Source organism: Rhineura floridana, chromosome 13 (genome assembly GCF_030035675.1).
Source record: "Rhineura floridana isolate rRhiFlo1 chromosome 13, rRhiFlo1.hap2, whole genome shotgun sequence".
Classification (NCBI taxonomy): domain Eukaryota; kingdom Metazoa; phylum Chordata; class Lepidosauria; order Squamata; family Rhineuridae; genus Rhineura; species Rhineura floridana.
Window position 1 is genome coordinate 26,176,827 of NC_084492.1, and position 19,783 is coordinate 26,196,609.

Here is a 19,783-nt window from a genome sequence, read left to right on the forward strand (position 1 = left end):
TGCTGTTAAAAGTTCAAGAGTGGGATCAATAGAAAGAGTGGAGGGGAAGTGGCCCCACCTACTGTTGAATCCACCTACTGTGACTCCTGGCTCCACCTACAGTTCACTGCCCTGCTATCTGCCACACCAGGTCCAATAGGGGCCAGACGCCACTGTTTAAAAAAGTAAATAAATATTCCCTTTTTGTTTTGGCAGAGGCCAATGGATCCTGATCAGATGTGACACTGATCTAACCACCACTGCAGCTAGTTGTGCATAAAACCCACAAGCAGCTGATTAGATGTGACACTCCAAAGCATCTTTGATTATTTAGCCAAAAGCCGAGGAGGCTGAAAGATTTCGGTCTCATTTGCATGATGCAGCGCTTGAAAAAGACCGATCTGGGTTTTCTTGTCAAAACAATGCAATTAGCATATGGTTTAAGAGTCAACAGTTTCTTTAAGATTTTAAACTTTTCCATTTGCCTTTTTTTTATTCCATCCTACTTCATGTTCTCTCCCCTTACCCCCAGTCTCTCTTGCCCCTTCCTTCCCCCAGTCTTACTCCATTTAAAATTACATACTGGGAAGGAACATTTCACCCAGTAGATAAAATAGCATCTGAAAAGCAAGTAATCACTACAAACGTCACATCCAATGACTTCATCAAAATATTAAAACATTGACTTTGGCTGTTGCCATGGGCAAAACATTTTGAAGGTGAATTGACTTTTTACTACAATTAAACAAAGGACATTGTATTGGTTACAGAATCAAACAGTCACGCTGAAAATCCATAGGTTGGATCCAAACTACCTACAGGCAGAACCCTGTCCATGGGATGGTCCACTAGAGCAGCCTTTGCCAACCTAGTGCTCTCTAGTTGATTTGGAGTACAACTCCCATTATCCCTGGCCTTTGGCCATGCTAGCTGGGGCTGATGGGATTTGTAGTCCAAAAGAGCTGGAGGGCATTAGGGGTGGCAAAGCCTGCAAAAGAGGAGAGGAAACCATTTTCATTGATTTCCCCTCTTCCTCCTTCAGCCCCGTGTGCCTTCCAAAAGTTGCTCCAGAAAATCAGGGTATCTTCCAGAACAGCATGAGCAGTGGTTGTGGGTGATGCAGGGGGAATTTGTGAAAATTGCCTGCCCCTCATCTTCCATTGGGAGTCTCTTCTGGAGCTCAGTCCCTACTGGGAACAGAAGGAGCCCTTCTGTTTATGTGATGCAAAAGCATGTTTGGATGCAACCCAATGAACCTCAGAAGAGCCCTGCTGGACCTGAACAAAGTTCCATCTCATCTAGCATCCTGTTGCAGTAAAATGCTTCCAGAAAACTCATAAGCAGGGCTTAAAGGTGATATTCCTACTGTTTAATAATAACAACAACAACAACAACAACAACAATAATATCAATAGTAATAATAGTAACAACAACAACAACAACAACAACAACAACAACAACAATAATAATAATAATAATAATAATAATAATAATAATAATAATAATAATAATAATAATAATAATAATAATAATAATAATAATAATAATAATAGATGTGGATAGTGGGGGGATATGAGTCACCAACCTGGCTTCCAAATGAGAGGTGGAAATGCTGTGGAGCTGCTTCTGTGGTAAAAGCATCTAAGAAGCCCATAAACATGATCCAGTGTGATCACAGAGTATTTTTTTTTATTTTGCTATTTTATACCATTTTGATTGATTGTATTTTCATTACATCTTTCTTTTGTATTCATATGCCTTTGGGCCAAGCAAGCAGAATAGGAACATAGGAAAATGCGTTATCCTGAGTCAGAGCCTTGGTCTACCTCACTCAGTATTTTCCACATTGACTGGCAACAGTCAAGTCAGGGATTGGACCCGGGGCCTCCTGCATGCAAGGCAGATGCTCCTCCACTGAGCTGCCCCAACCTTAGTTTACTATTTTGCTGAACAATCTTGAGTTTTGGTGATTGTTTTAAATCAGCGCAATGGTATTGCTTCTCACAGAGGGTTGCATTCAATTAAATCCTACACAAGGTAGACCCATTAAAATTCATGAGCAGGCCCATCACCAATGGACAGCCTGGTCGAGGGTCCTGGAGGCCCAGAAGAGCCCCTTCTTAAGCTGGGGGGCTGGAATTCCTGCTCTGTGACCCACACCAGTGTTGGGTTGTGCGACACAGTGACCTGATGCTGCTGCGGATAGCAGAGCAGGAGGTCTCAGGCAACACCCCCTATACAGGTAACACAGTCTTAAATAAGCCCACCTGCCCCATCCTCCTCCTCCACTGCCATGTCAGCACGTTAGCATGGTATGCACACAAGCCTACCAACACCCAAGATGGCAGCAGGAGCATCCCTAACAGGTCGACACTCCCACTGCCATCTTGGGTGATGGAAGACGTGTGCATGTAGTGTGCACAGATGCAGGAGGTAGGTGGGGCGGGCATGACTATTTAAGCCCCACAATGGGTTTACTTTGAGTAGAACTGGCACTGAATACCATCCAGAGTCAAGAGAATTAACACATTCTTCACTTCTTTGGTGCCTAAGTATAAAGAGATGAGTTTACCCCGCTGCTACTTTCCTACAAAAAGGGACAACAGAGTAAACGAAGACTTTAAAAGAAGGAGGAGGAGGAGGAGGAGGAGACTAAATTTAATAGGTGTCAGGAAGAAAACTCTCCATACGATGCTTTTTATGTCTCTTCTGTTCAATACATGGTCAAAGATTAAACTAAGCAGATGCTGTATTGAGCCAAAAGATCACAAGGCAACATGCCTATTGTATACAGAGAGAGAGAGAGAGAGAGAGAGAGAGAGATTCTCCCTCTTTCAGCTCTGTTTGGAAGCTATAAGACATCTGCTTAGCAGGCAGCTCAGCCCCTCTTTTTTGTACAAGCAATTCCAGTAAAAGGCAAGGGAAAATATCTGATGCCATCATCCTATCTAAACAATGCAGCTTGAAAGAATGAAATTACTTAGTGTATTTCAAGCCTTGCAGTAATGGGAAAAGAAGCGTGTCAATGCACATTGGGGCATTGTTTAGACTGATTTTCAAGTTTTAATACTATACGGTCTGATAATGTATGTTTCTGAATTTATTTGGGGATGTGTTTTATGCATATAGAAGCATACAGAGATTAATAGTGTTAGAACATAAAGACAGCCCACTGATGAAGCAAGCCAAAGGTCCATCTATTTTAGAAGCAGTGGGTCTCTAGATACAAGTTAGTGGAGACAAGAACTGTATCGGTTTCTGGAAGCATCTGGTGGACTGATACTGGATTAGAGTAGAGCTAAGCATAGGAAGTAGGGATGGAATCCATTGGCCAGTGCCCGTTCAGAGCAATCCATTGACTTATCAGGCTGGTGATGATTCAAGTTCATTTTTTGCCTGCTAGCCACTGTTTTTATTGATCTGTTTTTCTCTCCCCCTCGGAAAAAAATATTGATATATTAATATTGATATTGTTTAAGGAAATATCAATATTTTTAAAGGAAATTTCAATAAATTGAAGGAAATATCAATAAAAATATCAGTATTCATATCAATATTTTAGATGCAGATTTTTAAAAAGCTGTTTCTGAAAATAGCAATGGAAAATCACTACATAAAAATCCAATCCCCAATGATAGCGAATAAGCAAATTAATGGAAAATTTGGTACCTAATCTGAATTGGGTGGAATTCTAGCACATCCCCGATGGGAGGCTGCCTGATTCTGAATCAGCCCGTTGGTCCATCTAGCTCAGTATTGTCTCCACCAGTGTTCTTCAACCTTAGGCTCCCAGATATTGTTGGACTATGACTCCCATAATCCTCAGTCAAATTAGTAATGGTCAGAGATGATAGGAGTTGTAGTCCAACAACATCTGGAGACCCAAAGTTGAAGAGCATTGGTCTACTCTGACTGGCAGTAGCTCTTCAGGATTTCAGACTAAAGTTTCTCCCAGCCGAGTCTACCTGGAGATGCTGGAGATTGTACCTTGGACCTTCTGCGTGCAAAGAGTGTGATCTACTTTTTTCTGAATTGCCTCCTGGGATGCTCCAGCCAATTTAGGGGTAGCTAAATTGTGTGGGTCTATTTTGCTGAATGTTGTCCAGGAGGAGGAGAAATTGGTTTTTTTCCCCTTGGGGGGGTATTTTTGCTGCCAACGGTGTTGGCAGCCTGGCTACCATTTTACATCCTCCCCAATGCCTTGGATCTGGCATTCCTCTGGGGGTTGGGGGGAGCTGCTACAAAAAAATGGTGGGGAGAAGTCAGAGGGGTTTTCGTTGCTTTGCAAAATCACCCCCTTTTGCCAGAAAATTCTCAGAGTTTGTTTGTTTGTTTGCTTCCCTGGAAATTCCACAACTGTTTCATCTTGAGATGAAATTGTGGTGGCAACCTTACCCTCAGACCTCTATAATATTTGTTTATTTTTATTATACTGCTGTCTCTTGCCTAGGAAGAGATAAAGTTCTTCATCAGTTTCCCAGTTTCCAAGATTTTTCCTATTAGTGGCACCATAGACAAATGCTCTGTGTTTAGTTTACCCCAACCCCATCCAACAACTCAATATGCTAAAAATTACCTGCTTCTCATAGTCCAAGAATCCCATTGTTCTAGTGATGCCAAGACCCATCTTGTGGTGGATCCATCCTCAGTGGGTCCACAGAGCTATTGGGCTTCAGGGAAAGCAAATGGTGGAATATTCAGCAAAGGACAGGCCTTGGCTAGCAGTAAATAATCCAGTCATATTGCTGGTGGCCTGGGCCGGAAGTGGAGCACTGGGCTTCAGGACAGCATGAGTTTAAGGGTGGGAGAGGGGGAGTTTTGCTTATTTATTATATTTGCCTGCTTTCTAGTAGAAAGCTCTCCAAGCAGCTCACAAAAAGCTGAACACGCCATACTATACAAGCATTTTGAAATAACCCATCATTAAAGCAACACAACTGGTGCAAGAAGAGAGAAACATTGTTTATACTTCCACACCCAGAGAAGCAAATCCTGCTGAAGAGCTAAGATTTTATCATTTACTTAGACCAGCGATTCTCAAACGGTGCACCGCGGCACTCCGGTGCACCGCAAGAGGTGGCTAAGTGTGCCGCGAATATTATGAAAGTATATTTTAAAAATGGGAAGAAACCCATTTGTATAGAAATATATTAATATATTTTTAATTTTGTTCATGGTGCACCAGAAAATGTTTATATGTTTTACAGTGCGCCGCGAACCAAAAAAGCTTGAGAACCACTGACTTAGACTAAGTGAGGTGAACTTCCCTGGGCAGAGAATTCCAGAGATGGTGAGAGATGAGTGGATTTCCCAAAGCCAACCCTTTGTCGTTCTGTGGGTTGGCTCTGTGCTACATTCCACTAGACCTGAATTCCACTTTAGCTAGGAGAATTTCTAAAACTAATTCTAAAACTGTGACATATGCAGTTTGTTACATCTTTCCGTATCTGCAACCCCCTTGCATATTTCCCCTCTATGTTTCCTATGAGGAACCCCACACTGGGAAAACATGCCACATGCAAAAGCCATTGTACACATAATTACATGAGTACCCCAGTAAAAGACTGCGTTCTTGATGCAGTCATTGCTTTTCTGCTTTTTATAGCATTATATCAATGTGTAAATATGCCCACGGCACATGCAGAGGCAGGGCAAGACAGGAAGGCACTGGAGAGACTGAAAGCCATTTGAACTTGAAAGGTTTGATGTTCTCTCTAAAAACATTGGAAAGAATGTCATTTGAAAGGAACCACAAACATACACTTTTTAGTAGATATGTTTTAGTTGGAGAACTGCATTACAAAAATCCCTGAAGTGCAAATTTCAAAGGATAGCTTCATTTTGGTTCATGCTTTGGTTTTGAAGTGTGAATTAGGGACATTGGCATTAAAAGCAAAGTGCAAATTAGGGAGGTTTGCATTAAAAATGAAGGAATTTGTTATCCACTCCTGGGCAGTGAAGGATCTCATGGTCCAAAGCTTGTAATGATCTAGCAATGTTAGAAATAATTTTGACACATATATTACTGGAGGTGTCCAGGCATGATTATGATGGGGAACCCTGTTAACTTTTACAAAAAGGCATTTATTTCACTAGAGCACCTGCCAAAGCCCATGGCCTTTGGGAAGGAAATGATATTAATGAACTCCCAATCTTTACAAGTTAAAGTTCAAATTGTGTTTGAATGTTCATTACTTTGAATCTTAGCAACTAAAGTCAGTGTCTGGAAATGATGGGCTTTAAGCTCTTTCAACACACGCACACACACACACTCGCACCAAATTCATGCCAACAAGGAAATACAAAGTACCTGGTAATGGTGCAGAAGAGTCAAAGGTCATCCAAAAACATATAAGAAAGACACGCTGCAGTGACTTCAGCCACTTTGGATGATAAAAAAAATGTCTGACACTTGCCCTTACTGGAGTCCTCAGAAATATTAAAGTTGTTATAATGCAGAGTTTCTGCAGCAATTAGCTTCTTAGGTATTCTGGTCAGGCAGGCACCACCGCTACCAAGACAAATGGAAAGATATTTAGATGAAATTCCTCATTAAGGAGTCCTCTTCCTCCTCCTCCTTCTCTCTGTTACGGTATGGTTGACCATAATAAATGATTTATAATAGCCTCCTTTTACATTTCTCTTTTGAAACTTGGAAGATGTATGAAGAATGGTATTAAATAATTATACAGTTTGGGCAAACTTCACTTCACAATACAAACTGTTACTTTTAAAGATCTATCTTAAGTATAGATGAAAAGATGCTGTAGAATGCATTTATTTTATATGTGACACACACACACGCCTGTCATGTTGCATCTCAGATGCACTTGAAACATAATTTAATTTTGTTTTATTATTAATGAATGAGAATTAACAACAACAAATACGCCCCCCCCACACACACACACACACTCTAAAAATGTACATTTTGCAAATGTCTCACTTCATCACAGCTGGTTGAGATGTCACGAGGTGTTCCAAAGTTGGTAATTGAAAAGCTTTAAAATATAAAGACACATGCTGACTGTATTTAGTCACCAGCTCTGTTTTGTACTATGGCTTTGTCAGCCAACCCAGGCCAGCTGACCTGAAGAACCAAAGGGACGGAGGAATGAGCATATTTAATCATAACTCCAGGAAGGGTTCTTAAGTTGCAGCAACTTGTACGGGGGGAAACATGCAAACACAACTGCTCCTCGCCCTCTTGTCTTCCTGCTCCAGAACTTGAGCATCAGCCCACTTTATATTCTGACCATTGGTGCCCTTTGGGACTGGTAGGGTGGAAAACAGGCCAATAGCAGGTGGAGCCAGAGCCAATAACAGGCAGAGCTGGTGCTGCTTTTGCCCCCATCCTCCTCCCTGTTGAATTCTTAAAGGCGACACTAAGACTAAGGAGGAAGAAGCTGAAAGCCAGGGCCATGGACTGCTTGTATGTATGTATATATGTATGTATATCCCAGCCTTCCTCCTGGTAGGAGCCCAGGGTGGCAAAGAAAACACTAAAAAACACTCTAAAACATCTTAAAAACATACTTTAAACTATATTAGAACAAAGCATCTTTTTTATTATTTAAAGCAAGCTTTAAAAACTTCTTAAAAAGCAATTCTAACACAGATGCAGACTGGGATGAGATCTCTTCTTAAAAGGCTTGTTGAAAGAGGCAGATCTTCAGTGGGTGCCAAAAAGATAACAGAGGTGGTATATGCTCCCAGGCATTTTAATCTTTTAATTTTCTTAATCTTTCTATTTTTAATATGTATCCTTCTTAATTTGTGTTGTATTTGTTTTTGTTGTGCTTTCTGTTGTTTGTTTGTACATGTTTTTGTGATTTTTTACCATGATATATTGTATTTTACCTTGTTTGTTCACCGCCCTGAGAGCTATTCTGCTAAGGGTGGTATATAAATTGAAATAATAAAATAAATAAATAAATAAATATGACAAATATTTAAGGGAAGGGAATTCCAAAGGGTAGGTGTCACTACACTGATGTTCCACTTCCTTTAGTACTATTTTTTGTATGAAAATAGATGGGTAAGTGGAGACTGACAGATGGCAGACTGATGCTGGTGGGTCAGTGCCCAACTCACCCCAATGGATTAGCCTCCTCTGCCTCTGATCCATGGATCTCTATCTTCCCAGTCTGGAACTGGCCAGCCTCCCATCCTTGACCTCATCTTCTGCTTCTGCTTCTGGCCCTTTGGATCTGCTTGCTCCAGACCTCATCTGCTAGCCTGATACGACTACATCATTTGCTTCTTATCCCACATGCTTTTGGAACTGCTTGAACCAGCCCATCTTCTCAGTGTCCCCAGTGTAAACAAGGATCCAGGCTTCTGATAGAATCCTCATGTAGTGTGAGATAGATTTAGCACAGTGTTCTTCAACCTTTGGTCCCCAGATGTTGTCAAACTACAACTCCCATCATCCTTGACCCTGGCAGTGGATGATGGGGTTATAGTCCAACATCTGGGGATCCAAGGCTGAAGAACACTGGATTAGACAGACAGACAGACAGACAGACAGACGGATAGATAGATAGATAGATAGATAGATAGATAGATAGATAGATAGATAGATAGATAGATAGATAGATAGATAGATAGATAGATAGATAGATAGATAGATAGATAGATAGATAGATAGATAGATAGATAGATAGATAGATAGATAGATAGATAGATAGATAGATAGATAGATAGATAGATAGATGTCCAGTCTTCAGTGGCAACTGGTGGCTCCATGTCAGTGGGACAGTGGAATCCACTTTGGGGTTTAGTCTGAACTTTCAAGGAGCTGCCCAAGTTCAGTCTAAATCCTGGAGTGGATTTCACTGACACAGAGTCACCAGCCAGCATGGCTAATCTTAATGAGATAGAAGATATCAGCTTTAATCAAATAGGGTGCATTGAAAATGTACCTGTCAGAGTATCCATTGCTTAAACCATGAAGGCTTGGACTCAGTCTAGAAATCTACTCAAGACTGTGGGTAATCAGATCCCTGTGTTCTCTCTCATTGCATAAGAGAACAGTGGCAACATTGCCCCTGCAATTGGCAAGTGGAATTAACTGTCTGGATTGGCTAGGCCTAGTACAAATTCTAGGAGAACTTGCAGTGCAACACAACTTAGCCTGTATTGTCTTTTATATATTCTGGCCTCCATCTCCAGCTTCTGTTCAATTTCCAGCTCTTGCTAGATCCCTCAGTTTCAACTTCGAAGTGTATGGATCCTAGGTTAAAGAGCAGGCACCTGAGGTTGGGTTCCTGCCTGGTATGAATGCTGTTGGCCTCTCTCTCAGCCTCAACAATTACCCTCATGCAAAAATGATGTGGGAAACTCATCCCATTTAATAAAAGAATATCTCCTTTACAGAGCTTGGAAAAGTTACTTTTTTTGAACTACAACTCCCATCAGCCCAATCCAGTGGCCATGCTGGCTGGGGCTGATGGGAGTTGTAGTTCAAAAAAGTAACTTTTCCAAGCTCTGCTCCTTTATGTATTGACATCAGTTACGCCTTAAGGCTCTTGACCTATCATGTTATTTTATTTTTAACGAGTTAGGAAAGGCACTCCAAAATAACATTTTGAAATGTTTGCAAGCCAGAATGAAAGCCACAGTTTCTATGAGTGCTATCATAATTTTTCAGCAAGTCTTAGTGATGGGTAATAAACAAACTTGAAATCTGATGTCAGGTTGAAAGCATGAAACCAGAGTAAACATAGATGCTTTGATGCTTATTGATTATAGATGTCCACAGCAAATGGTGTCCTATTTTAGACAACAACATTGTCATTGGTCATCTAGATTAGACAAATAAAATGAGCACCACAGAAGTGACTTTATCTTTCAACAATTAATTGTCATATTGACTCTTGGGCACGTAAATGAGAGACTTGGGTGAGCAGGAATGAAATAAAATAGAACAAAAAGAGCTGTGGAAAATTCAGAAAAGAGGAACCAAAATGATCGAGGGCCTGAAGCAACTCTGTGAAGAAAGATTACAACTTTTGGGGCTTTTTAGTTTAGGAAAAAACGTGAGTAAAGGGGGATATGATAGAGGCCTATAAAACTATGCATGATGTGAAGAAAGTGAATAGGGAGAAGATTTCTTCCTCTCTCATGATTATAGAACCAGGGGCTGTTCAATGAAGCTAAATGTTGGACAGACACAGCACATAGTTAAACTAGGGAATTAACTCCCATAAGATGTAGCAGCGACCACCAATTTGAAAAGCTTTAGAAGAGAATTAGATGGACCTTGATCTAGCAGAGCTTTTCACAGCCTTCATAGGTTGGGATTTTTCCTTTCCCAGCCCATAATGCTGTAGTGCTCACAATGTGACAAGGGACCTTAGCTGAGTGGCAGTCACGTGTTTGAAATGCAGAAAGTCCTAGGTTCAATTTCCGATTCATAGGATCAGAGAGCAAGTGATGAGGGGAGGGGAACCCTCTGTCTGAGCCACTTCTAGTCAAAATAGGCAATAGTGGGGTCCATGGACGGACAGTATAATCTGGTATACAGCAGCTTTCTATGCATCAGGAACCGCTGGACTTGAATGAGGAACCTCAAGTCACAGCGCTTGGACCTTGCTTATGGAGTTACATGGGTCTGTGCAAACTTAAACCTTGGAACCCTTTTCAGGCCCAGAGAAAACAGATGTGTACAATACGATATCCAAAGAAAATTGATGAGTGCAGTTGGGAAGTAGGAAGGCAGGCTGAAGATTTTGAATTGGTCAGGCCTGGTAGCAATCATATTGACCCTGGCTGGTCAACAGAACAGTACCTTTTGCATATTACATTTTAGGCCCCAACATCCTGCTGCTTGCAGCTCCTGTTTCCACCCAGTGGTGGCTGGTGCCTGTTGAGACTGGTGGGGCAAAACAAGGAGGCCAACAGGAGGTGGAACCAGAGCCAATAACAGGCAGGTCCAACTAATTCTAGTTTTGTCCCCATCCTTCTTCATCCTGAGTTCTGCAAGGGCAACACTGAGGCTAAAGAGAACATGACAGTCTGTGCCATGCCCTGGATTGGATGTAAGTAAGAAGACAAGCAGGTGGGGAATGGCTGAAGTCAGACGGTGGGGTGGCCCCCCATTAGCCTTTATGGACCAACCACCACTGCTTCCATCTTCTCCACATCTTCTAGATTCATCACCAGCAGGGTTGGGGAACCTTTTTCAGCCCAAGGGCCACATTCCCTTCTAAAAAACCTTCAGGGGACCACATGATTGTGGTGGGTGGATCCAAAAGCAAACATGGGTCAAATAATGAATGTTAATTTTACCTTTGTACAGTGGGCTTGTTTCTATGCATTCACACACTTCTCCCTAACCTCCACCAAGGCAAGCATGAAGCATTATCAGAGTTCAAAAATAAGTTCTAGCCAGACAACAACACTCAAGGAGGGTGCAAAGGAGGGCCATGGAGGGGCATGGCCTGAGGGGAGTGGGTGTGGCTGGAGAGTGGGTGTGGCTTGGGGAGAGACACAGACGCCATATAGACATACCTAGAGGTTCACATTCAGCCCCTGGGCCTGTTTCTCGTCCCTGATGTAATGCTACTTCCTAACAGTTTGTGTAGTTTCCAGACAGATACGACACAAACCCACCCGTACACTACACTCAACATCAAAGGCCCTCCTCTGGGTGCCTACTCTGAGGGAAGCTCAAAGGATGGCAACAAGGGAGAGGGCTTTCTCAGTGGTGGCCCCCAAATTATGGAATGATCTCCCTGATGAGGTGCACCTAGTGCCAACACTGTTATCTTTTTGGCGCCAGGTCAAGACTTTCCTCTTCTCCCAGGCATTTTAGCATGTGTTTTTAATTTTTTTTAAGTGTTTTTAAATTTTTATATTTGTTTTCAATGTTTTTAGTTGTTGTAAACCACCCAGAGAGCTTTGGCTATGGGGTGGTATACAAATGTAATAAATAATAAATAACAATAAATAGATAGGAAGCTTACTAGGTAGACATGACGGCTATTCTCTCTGCTGTGTCTTTGGTCTGCAGAACAACAAATCTGCTGCCCTGACCTGGATTTCTCAGTTCTCTCCTGCTGATGCCATGAAACATTTAAGCGAAGAGGAAAGCAGCTCTCGGAAGTCTGAAGAGTAGCATTATGGTGCCACAAATGTGATGCACAGACTGTACAGATGGGCACCACAACTGTTCCAATGACTGAGCATTCCACATTCTTTCCAGTTCCTTGCCTTGGACTGGGAGCTGGGATACAATTAGAGTCAGAAAAGCATAGCTTCTCAGAATACAGTTTGAAATTCAGTGTTCGAGGGTGAACAAAGACATGAAACCCAAGGCACAGCAAATCTTTGTTACTTGCATCTGCGGCTATACAGCAGAAAGACTGCAAAGGGACATGGAAACTGAAAGGGAGGTTGCTCGTCATTCAGACTTTTGTCCTGGTGAAATTGCCATGGAAGTATACATGTATGCATACAAATACAATATACCACTGCGCAACAGGGAGTCTCCACCTGCTAGGGAACCCCTTGATTGGCAGTCAAGCCGATTCAGCGAATGTTTTCCAAAGCTGGGTCGGGGACACACCTGTGGATCATGTGGTTTAAGGCAGGTTGCCAGGATGCTGTCAAGGACACTGCAGGATGATGGGTTAAGGAGGAAACAGCAACTGAGCCAGAAGATGAAATCAAGATGTAGAGTAAGACTGGGTAATTCCTCACAAAGCCCAAATCTGGCCACTTTGGGTATCAAAGCCAACACTAGAAAAGTTCTCCATTGAACTGTGCTGAGCCCATTCAGATGACTAGTCTCCATGCACAATTTCATATATACGAAAAAATCTGATCTGTTAGGAACATAAGAAGCTGCCTTATACTGACCATTGGTCCATCTAGCTCAGTATTGTCTGCTCTGGCAGGCAGCAGCTCTCCAGGTTTCCAAACAGGGGACATTTCTAGCCCTACCTGGAGATGCCAGGGATTGAATTGAATTGAATTGAATTGAATTTTGCATGAAAAGCAGATGCTCTGTCATCAAGCTATGGTCCTTTCCTTTTCTTGGCTGTAAGAGCCAGTATGGTGTTATAGTGTGGAGCTTTGAATAGCAATGGTGGTTTGTTTGTTTGCTGAAAAGAAATTGGAGATCACCAAGATTCTCTACTTGACAGCCAACCACTGTGATTTGTGATATTTTCATAGTTGAGCAGATTTATACAGCCTGCATTCATAATGCCATGCTATTGGTAAGCATAAATGAAAATACATTTTGGCAGGTGCCTAGATACAGATAAATATACACAATGCGGCTGTTTGTCCCTTACAGCAGTGAACCTTAATTCACTTTCCATGCCGTTCATTCCCTCCCACGCACTGCTTGGTAATTCTCTGCCATTTTTGTTTGCATTTCTATTAAGTGGTACTTCGATTCCATTCTTACTCCTTATCAAATAGCAAATTATAAGTCTTGTATTTTTCACACTGAATTGAACAGCAGCCTCTGAAACACCTGGCAAGTCAAAAGTACATGATTGCTTTTTAAAAAAACAAATAAATAAATAAATAAAAGAAAAACGAGCATTTCAAAGGCCCTCCCATGGAGATAAGCGTTACCACAGAAAAGGTCTCCATTCTTGGCTTGTGTAAGGGCAACAAATAACCATAACTTTCCCTTGCAGGGGGCTATGACATAAATGGGAGCCAAACACTGACATGTTTTTTTCTGGGTAAAATGTTTGTGCCTAGGAGCAGGGAAGACTTGGTATCTTGTTCATGGATGCTCTGCCATGAAGCCCATTATGGATTTTCTGTTCAAACTAAATTGACTCACTGTATGGTTGCACACACACCTTAACATCCAAAGCACTATTACACCAATTTAACAGTCACACCATTCCCCAAGAATTCTGGGAACTGTAGCTTGTTAAGGGTGCTGAGTGTTGTTAGGAGACCCTTGCCCCCCCAAGCTACAATTCCAACAGTTCCCCGGGAAGATGAAGTGATTGTTAAACCAATCTGGAAATTCTACCTCTCTAAGGGGAGTAGAGGTCTCCTACAGTGTGGTGTAGGGGACTACAACCTGGGAGACCAGGGTTCGAATCCCCACACAGCCATGGAGCTCACTGGGTGACCTCTCAGCCTCAGAAGAAAGCAATGGTAAACCCTCTCTGAATACCACTTACCATGACAACCCTATACATAGGGCCGCTGTAAGTCGGGATCGACTTGAAGGCAGTCCATTTCCATTTTTACCAACCCTCAGCATCCCTAACAAATGAAACAAACTCCTGCTCCTCCTCGAGCCCGTTGTCGGCACTGCCTCCGGTGCTGGCGCATCTTTGGGGCCACAACCTGAGTTTGTGATGCGGCGGGCATCTGTGACGATGCGCCGCAGCTCCTCACAGGACTCGGTGGACTTCAACATGGGCCACTCCAGCTTCAGCTCGTACCGCCACCTGCAGCTCGCCTTCCGCGCCCCGCACGTCTACCTACGCTGCCTCAGCAAGAATGGTGTCCTTGTCAATGGCGCCTTCCAGGGCAGGGGTGGACTGGGCCTCCAGCTGCCCCCGCATCCTTGTGTTCACCATTTTTGGGATCCCCTGGGAAGCTTGTGAGACTTTGGGGGCAATTTGTATGTGTTGGACCCTGGGTGAGAGCCAGGGTGGATGGGTGGAGTCCAGAGTGAGAACCAGGAGGTTGAGAGATGTTGAGTGGAGAAGTGCAAGGCAATTGTTTTAATATTTATTTGTTAATTGGTATTATGTATGCATTTGGATTGTGGCTTTACTGTATATTTGTATAATATTTGCTGTTTTTTATCTTCTGTACACTGCTTAGAGAGCGCTTAAATAAATAAGTAAATAAATATCCCAGGGTTGTTTGGGGGAAGACATGGCTGTTGAAAGTGGTATCATAGCGCTTTAAATGCAAGGTGAAGATGTGGCCTATGACTTTTGTTCATTTGTTCATATTAAAGGACCCCCTCCATGGCATATGGACTAGAGATGAAGGATAAATTCAATTTGAACCACTGTATTGTTGGGAGAGAGGGAGTATAATGGCCACCACTAAAAATAATAATAATGGAGAATATTAGTAGGACATTTACAAAATACCCTTCTTTTTGGGGGGAGGGGGTTTGAGAAAAAAGAAACATCTCAGAAATTTTCTTACCAAAAGATGTCTTCTCAGAAATTTCAGCTCAGCTCCACAAGCACCAAATTCTAGGTTTGATGGAGCTCTCAGCAGAGTGCCCTTTAATGGGCCTACAAAAGACTTACCTGATTGCAGTGGTGGCTGGTGCCCATCATGAAGTGAAAGGGCAGAAGGCAGAGAGTCCAACACCAGGTGAAGTTAAAGCCAATGAGAGGCAGAGCTAACTCATTATAGTTTTATCTTCATCCTCCTCTCTGCCAAGTTCTACAAGGGCAACACTGAGACTAAGGAGGAAGAAGATGACAGACAGGGCCACCCTCTGGACTAGTTTTAAGTAAGAAGGCAGGCAGGTGAGGGCTGGCTGAGGGCAGACTGAGTGTTGGTGTGGTAGCACCCCATTCTCCCCAATGGACCAGCCTCCACTGTCTGCTTATAGCAGTGACAATCAACACTGGGTAAGGAGCCACCATTTTAATTTCCCACAATACCCCAAAGTGACACTGGCTCAGGAGGCATTGTGGGAAATTAAAATGGTGGCTCTCACACTCCCACAGGGAACCATCATTTCAGTTCCCTACAATGCCTCAGAGCAATGTTATGTGGGAGAAGCACTATCGGAAATTGAAACGGTGGTTCGCCATCCAGGGCAGCCGGCACTGTTAAGCTTCATTTGGTCTTCAGCTAGCCCTGTAGTCTCACATTTCATAGTGCTGTGTAGAATTTTCATCTCTCTCTCTCTCTCTCTCTCTCTCTCTCTCTCTCTCTCTTTTGCAGGTACACAATTTATTATGAGAATGAGGAAAACCTAGTCAGCCAGTAATGAAACAGCTTCCAGGGCAAAGGTCTAAGCTTTAACAGTCAATAAACTGCTAATTGTGTGGACTCCACATTATAGCCAGAGAACCGTCAGTGTTTTATGGCTCAAAGAAAATTGAGCAGAAGTTGCGTATTACATCATGAGGCACCAGAAATTATAAGCCAGTAGTTTTCAGATTGTGTTCCAGGGAAGCCTGTGGTTCCTTGGAAGCTTATCACAGCTGGCAAACAAAGTTCTCTGAGATATAGTTTGCCAATCACTGCCAATCTGGCCGCATAAAGTGCAATAAAAAGATAGCATGCTGAGTGCATTTGAGTTGTACCACAGGGCAATGATGAGGTCCAATAGGCCTTGGCAGTGGTCAGCACACTAGAACACACTCCAGAATCATTCCTTCTAATAGTGAACTTAGATGGTTGAGTGTCTGACAGCTAGGAAATGAAACAAGGCCACTCAAACAGTGGCTTCTTCTACATACTCTGAGAATACCCTTGGTATGCAGATGTCCATATGTTTGAACTGAAAGAAAATTGAATTTTAAAAAATATCTAAAAGTGCCTGACAAGCACCAGTGATTGTACAGAATGTTGATGGCAAATGAGTTGTCTTAAGATCTGGGTCATCTTCTTTGAGATTGGGTCTCAGGAATCTAGAAGTCAGCCACAGAAGCTGTGCTTTTAGTACACATGGGTATACATGTGGTGTAGTGGTTAAGGTGTTGGACTATGACCTGGGAGACCAGGGTTCGAATCCCCACATAGCCATGAAGCTCACTGGGTGACCTTGGGCCAGTCAGTGCCTCTCACGCTCATAAAAACCCTACTCATAGGGTCACCATAAGTCGGAATCGACTTGAAGGCAGTACACACAAAATGTGGGAAGGGCTGACAGGATCACACCCACTAGCCATGCCCCCTGCAAGGTGGTATGTGCACCAGTCATCCCCCCCCAATGGCTGTGCATTCAGAGTCAATGTAAAGGAGGCATACATGCATAGAGAACCCCCACCACTTTGTTGAGAGTCTTAACTTGTCTTCTGTAGTGCATGGGGGTCTATAACAGATATATTGAGGGTCTTTAGCAGACAAGGCAATGGGGAAAGGATTTCCTGAAAGTCAAAGTTCAGACCCAAGTGGATTAAGCAATAATGAATCCAAGTCTCATCTGTTGGATCATAACACCAGGCCCAGGGAACATAGATTTCTATCATCAGAATGAGATCAATGCCTCTTGAAAACAGACACCCAAAAAAATTATTGGAAGTTTTTGGTAAATACATTAAACATTGTTGTGAAAGGTTGTCCATTCTCTTTCCTCTTAAAACAATCCACCCTTTACACAGCATGGGTTGTAAGCAAAGTCCTTGGCAGTGGAGATGGCAGACATTCCATGCACCCAAAGGGTAGACCTAACCAGCTGGCCCTTTTCCTCATCTAACCTGAACAGCTGAATTGTATAATGTCTTTTAGCATGCAACTTTTTCTCAAAGTCTTCCTTGAATACATGAGGTTTCTCTTTTCAAAGCGTGCTGGGCAGAGCTGGTGCCAGCACCTGACATTTTTGGCAGCTGCCAGGACCTCAGCAGGGCCCATTGCTGATGCCTGACCTGCGCCCCTATTAAATAACAAATCTGTCCAAGTGCTCTGATCAGCATTGGGTAGTTGAATCTCTAACTGCTATATTCATTTTCTACAATGTCCCTGACAGCATCACTTTGGGGTATCGTGGGGAATTAAAATACAGGTAGACAGCTATCTTGTGCTGGTTATAGCACAATTGCCACCTGCTGGAATCAGGTAAGTCAGAGGGGCATCAACAGAGAAAGAGCCCACCAATTACCTAGGGAGATGGTGGGCTCTCCAACACTAGAGGCATTCAAGAGGCAGCTGGAAAGCCATCTGTCAGGTATGCTTTAACTTGGATTCCTGCGCTCAATAGGGAGTTGGACTCAATGGGGTCAGACCCTGTGGCCCTTCCAACTCTACTATTTTATGATTCTATGGTTTTAAGGATCACCTTGCCTTGAGGCCCTTTGAATCTAGAGTCAGCCCTGGTGTTGACTTTGCAGGTACATCTCCATTATTGCTAATCAAGAATGAAGAGGTGATAGGTCAACCACACATTCACCATCACATGGTGACTCTCATTCAAAGTGAACATGCCGATTCCCCTGATCTCCATATACAACTCCCTTCCATGCCAACCTTGTTGAGATAGCACAAGTCCTGCACATTATTGCCCTAATCTTAGGTACCACTCAACATGGTAGTTAAAAAGATAGCTTGCCAATGACAGAAATGGGGAAAGGAGTCTGTGATAACTAACACATGGGAAACATTTCTACCCAACCAAGCTTTCATAATTTTATTATTTTTAATGAATAGAAAGGGGGAGAAAAACCTCTCCTGTTGACCAAATGTCTCCAGGGCAGCTAAGAAGGCATTAAAAGACAGCAGCTTTCCAAAGTTTCAGGTGGAAGCCTTTCTCTTCACCAATTACTGGGATGGGGAACCTCTGGCCCTCCAGATGTTGTGGGACTCTAATTCCCATCAAGCAGCAATCAGTATGACAAAGAGTTAGGGATGATGGATATGTATGTATGTATGTATGTTTGTTTGTATGTATTTGGCAAACGTTTCCATATCACCAAAATTAGGGGGAAATATCATGCAGTGAACTATGCAAAATCAACAATAATATTACATTCACCAGGCAAGTATAAAATACATAGCAAAATATTTTATTAGCTTAATACATCAACAAAGCTGGAATGCCTGGGTAAAACGGATGAGTTTTAAGGAGGTGCTCAAACGCCAGTATTGAAGGTGCCTGCCTGATGTTCATTGGGAGTGCATTGTAAAGGGCAGGTACCACCACACAAAAGGCTGTAATTACAGTGGACATAATATGAACTTGAGAAGCATTATGACACTAGTCAGGGCACTACTAAGAATGTATCTCCCAAGGATTAAAGTGATGAGCAGGGGTATACAAAGTCAGGCACTCCCAGACTTAATACAGTACCAGCGAGACTGGTACGGACCAGAGAGAGGGCATTTTCGATTGTGGCCCCCACCCTCTGGAATTCCCTTCCTCTCAATCTTCGCCATGCCCCCTCCCTAATAGGTTTCCGCCAGGCCTTGAAAACCTGGCTATTCAGGCAGGCCTATGGGATCTCTGGGGCGGGTTAGTTATTAATGTTGTTATTAATTGGTAGAGTGGTGTTAGATGAATGATGGTCTTATTGATTGTATATTGTATTTTATTGTATTAATGTACGTCGCCTAGAGTGGCCATTAATTCGGCGAGATAAGTGACTCATAAATAAAATTTTATTATTATTATTATTATTATTATTATTATTATTATTACTAAATTGTTCAGGGCTTTATATGCCAATATAAAGACCTAAAATGTGGCCCAGTAGCATATTAGCAGCTGGTGCAGCTGTTTCAGCACAGGTGTTATGTACTGTTGATAGAGCATCCTCTTCAATAGCCTTGCTATGGCATTCTACATTAGCTGCAGCTCCATGACTAATCTTAACGGAAGTATCACATAGAGCAGATTGCAGTAGTCCAATCTAGAGGTTACAAATGCCTGGACTATTGTAACTAAACTCTCTCAAGCCAGGAACATGTCCTAGCCAGGCAGCATCTGGAGGGCCACATGTCCCCCAGTCCTGACCTACTACCTCAGGTGTGGGAAGCATTTGGTTCTCCAGATGTTACTGAATGGTAAGTCCCATCAGCCCCAGCCAGCATGGCCAATGGCCAGAAATGATGGGAGTTGTAGTTCAGCAACATCTGAAGGGCCATAGGTTCCCCACGGCTGTACTACCTAATCCTTTTT